Below are 4,658 nucleotides of genomic sequence, written 5' to 3' on the forward strand. Positions count from 1 at the left end.
GAGAGAGAGAGAGAGAGAGAGAGAGAGACAGAGGGAGAGAAAGAGAGAGAGGGAGCGAAAAAGAGAGAAAGAGGGGGGGGGATCTACACCTTCCAATCCTCCTAGATAGATACCGGTAGTTCAAGATAATGAGTTGTAGTTGTAGATCCTACAAGTTGGATTGTTAATTTAAGAATGGAGAAGCAAATCAACACAACATTCAATACCGAAAGGATTATAATATGTGAGGCAGCATGATGGAATCAGGCTCTCGTCAAAATAAAAGTGAAGAAAGTTGCATTTTTCCGCAGCTTTCTGAATTTTTATCAAATTTTTGTTTTTTGGCTCAACATCTTTCATGCCCATAAAAGAACTCATTTCGGTGAGGATTTTTCTGAAAAACGTTGATTAAAGGCACAAAATATATACATTTTCAGTTACCACGGAGTCTTAAGCTACAGAAATAACAAATCTTTGGCGGCCATTTTCTCACTAATTTTACCTCTGAAAACAGGTGACCCCCACCTTCTTCATTCACAAATATCTCGACTTGTATTCAAGATAAACGGATATTTTTTTCAACCAAATAAAAACAAGTGAACAAGCTTTAAGATGATACCAATAACTTTATATACCCAAAAAGTGACGAGAGCCTGATTCCACCACGCTGCCTCACATATATTATAGCTGGTAAGTGTTTTACGGCGCACGCAACTATATAAAGTCATATGAGCGCGCGGGACACACATTAAACATTTTCAGTTCGGTAGGAAATTTTGAATTTTGCCCGGGTGGCGGCCGAAGTCTACTCTTATCTATTTTGGACCACCAAGGGGTCTTTATCGTGCGCAACTTGAACATGGGACCTCTGAGTTTTTTCGCCCTTTTCCGAGAAGGCTAGGTGTAGATATTTCCTACCATAAGATCAGGGGTGTGGCTGAAAGACATTGTTAGGAAAGGGTGTGAAAGGAATTTTTTTTTTTTAGAAAATTTTCTGTCGCTATCCGGATTCTAACCCAATGAGAGAAAAATTTAGCGTACTTGAGAAAAGGGTCCAAGTGTACAACATTTTACTTTTGTGGTTTATAGTAAATTTCTGTATAGATCACGACACATCCTGAATCCTGATGGCTCTGCTTTTTTAATTTTTCACAGACAGCTCAAATAGTTCCTACTTTATCATATGGTGACGGTTTATGGTCACTTTTGAGAAAGGCAAAGAGGAAAGGAAAATAGTACGACCTACCCGTGCCACCTTCTAACAACCAGTCCAGCAAACATAAAAGTGTTCCAAAGGATAATGCATTTTGAAACAGTTCTTTATTGGAATAAAACACTGTGACATCAATCATCATAATAATACATACTACAAAGTAAAAAAAACAAGGAGAATGATATATGGTCGCTTTTAAGAACAAGGGGGCTATCTCAAAAAAAGCTGTTTTAAGAAAATCGAAGGTAAAGTTTTTGAACCCTTGTTCAGTTTCTTTAAAAGACAAGGAAAGTTTACTCTATAACCAAACAAATATACACACCAATAAAACTAAACTTCTCCTATAGATAGGGCAATGCCCACTTTTAGTGTAGATCAAGATTTCTGGAAAGCCCCGAAATCTGGGTTAGCCCGCTTGTCCTTAAAAGCGACCATATTATACAAGCACAACATTCAACAAAAACAAAAAAAAACCCAATGAAATACCGTACATAGTACATAAAGTGGTCCCGTTATATTTTTTATGAAAACAAATTCAACAATTGCCTGCCTGGCAGTTGACTTTTGTCCAATAACAAAAATTCAATATTTTGTAGGCAGTGTCAGTTTTGCGTCCAGGCAATTAGAAGGACCATTCACAAATGACGTCAGCTAAAATCTGGCCTAAAAATGACCCCCTCCTCCCCCTTTGTCGTCTTTCCCAGGACCCCCCCCCCCCCCCCCCTAACCCTAGTTGACGTCAACCAAAATGTACATACATGAACTTATTTAGATAGAATCTATTCTAATCTTGCTTCTTGCTCCAGCAGTCTGTGTTAAGGGGAAATAACTGTTAATTTTAGTTTTCAGGCCCCAAAAATATGGTCCAATTTAACTGTGTTAATTTTTGGCCAAGATGAGGTCAAACATTTTTTCTTTCTTTTTCTTTTCTTTTTTTTCCCCCAACCTTTTCAAGCGTAACAGTTGACGTCAACTTTGAAAGGAACCCCCTCCAACATGTCACCTTTTGTCCCTTCTCACTGACACCCCCCCCTCATCCTCTAAGCTGACATCATTTGTAAATGGTCCCTTACACTTACAGAGGGTCTTAAAATTTTAAAAAAAGAACCCATTGTAAGGGCAATAGTAATAGTCTAGTTTCGTCATCTTTGTATCAATTTCAAGAAAACTTCTTACAGTACAGGCTAGATACAATATTCAACCAAGGGGAGGCAACATTTATGTATTTGTCAATATGACGAAAATCCATTCGCATGCTTGAGGAACATCAAGTTTTTTAAAAAAATTTCCACCAAAACTGAGTAAGATGTAAAATTTACTGCTTGAAAGCGTTCAGTGACAGGGACGTCATCGGCCTGTTCTGGTTTTGGGTTCAGGACAATAATGGTAACACCACGAGTCCCATTAAATGGATGTCTCACCTTGCTAACAAAGTTCTTGTTTATTTATTTTATTTCCACTTTTGGGGGGGGAAGAGGGGGGGGATATGCTCTTGAGGAGGTCTGTTTGTTCAGTAGAGGTTTTACAGCGCTCGCAACCGCATAAGGTCTTGTGAGCGCCAAGGGGAGAAGTCCTTACAGGGAATCAGACTTACTCTGCTCACTCCTATCTAGCTTTAACAGCACAAGGTCTGCTTCGACTATCAAGGCATCCCAGAAATAGCGTGTCACACATACAAAAGAAGTAGAGGAAAAAAATGACGACAGTAAGGAATAGGAAAGAAAAAGCAGCAGTTCCCTGTTGTAGATCAGGCACAATTATGAGCATGAGATTGATGACTCAGCTCATTTACAATTAATTACAATTCTACTGTGCATAAGAACTCGAGATGTTAATGTCCCCCCCCCCCCCTTAGGAGTGACTGAAAGACACTTCAGTCAGTAGCACCGGGGGTAGAAGAGGTCTGTTGAACTAGATATTGAACAACATGTTCAAAGAATCAACCCACAAACATGCCACAGGGTTAGTTAAAATTGTCAGCAGCTTAGTCAAGATTGTCTGAGGAGAAAAGGTCAACTCCTGAATTATACAATTTTAATAGTAATAATAGTCGCCACCTTCCACGAGTTAAATAGGCAATGCCAGTTTTATTTTATGTAGAGATTTGTTCTTCAATGCACAGATAGATATACTCATCATGGTGGAATTTTCAGACATTGCAAGTTGCACTTCCCTCAGTTTTGGTTGAAATTTTTTTTAACTAGCTGTATTTCTCGAAAAAGTTGAAATTTTTTATATTTATTATTTTAATAACGTACCTTTTGTTGAATTTTATTTGTTCCAAGTTTTGTTGAAATTGGCATAAAGATGACCGGGTCATTTCCCTTTACATGGGTGCTCTTTTTTTCTACGCCCAGTTCAACACTGGACAATCACTAAAGATGGTGAAAATTGAAATGTGGTTTCTATGAAGACTGTGGAGAATTTCTTGGAAAGAGAAAAAATCAAATGTACATGTGGTAGCACCTGAAGAAGCCCATGCGGGCTGCTCACTGATCAAAACAATCAGGAAAAGATGAATGCAGTCTCTGGAATACTTGAACTTGAATAGACACAAAGGTCTTGAATATCTAGCTCTCATAGACAAAACTGAAGGCAAACAAGACAGAGGTAGACCCACAGACTTGGAAAGCCTCAACAGATACATGAAGGTGATGGGGAAAGACCAGGATAGTGTAAGTGTAGCTTTTTGAGAGCATCCGAGCAAAGGAATAAATGGAGAACCGGTGATCAATGTCTGTTGCAGATCTGGCATTTGACAATAATGATGATGATTATATTATTATCGGCACCAGAATTACTTATGGTAAGCTTAGTCATACAATTGTGAGGCAGCGTGGTGAAATCAGGCGCTCGTCAAAATAACAATATCGGAGAAACTGGAAATTTTCCGCCAGTTTGGACATTTTTATCGAATTTTTATTTTTTGGCTTAACCTCTTTTACATCCATTTAAAAACACATTTCCAAGCGAATTTTACTGCAAAACATAGATTAAAGGCACAAAGTATGTCATCTTTCAGTTTTCAAAGACTCTTTAGCTATTGGACTTGCCAAACCAGGCGACCTCACTTCCTTCAATCGCAAATATCTTGAGTTCTATCCAAGATAAATTGGTATTTGTTTCCTTAGAAGCTAGGCAAATAAATCAGCTTTCAGATGATTCCAATAACTCCACATGCCCAAAAATTGACGAGCGCCTGATTCCACCACGTCCTGACACAATTATTGTGCACAACTGAGTTGGGGGCAACTATGAGGATTCAAACCAGGGTAATCCACAGCACAGCTCAGCATCATTACTAACTATGGTGTTAACAGGGCCCTCACATTGCAAGGAAGAAATGCTTTTGTTTGAGTTTTTAAAAACTGGTAGGAAAAGAAGGTTAAAAAAAAAAAAGAAGAAATTCTTCCCTCTCCTCTATTTTTACTTCATTAAAGCAACACAAATTTGCCATGAATTGATT

Source organism: Aplysia californica, unplaced genomic scaffold (assembly GCF_000002075.1).
Source record: "Aplysia californica isolate F4 #8 unplaced genomic scaffold, AplCal3.0 scaffold00059, whole genome shotgun sequence".
Taxonomy (NCBI): domain Eukaryota; kingdom Metazoa; phylum Mollusca; class Gastropoda; order Aplysiida; family Aplysiidae; genus Aplysia; species Aplysia californica.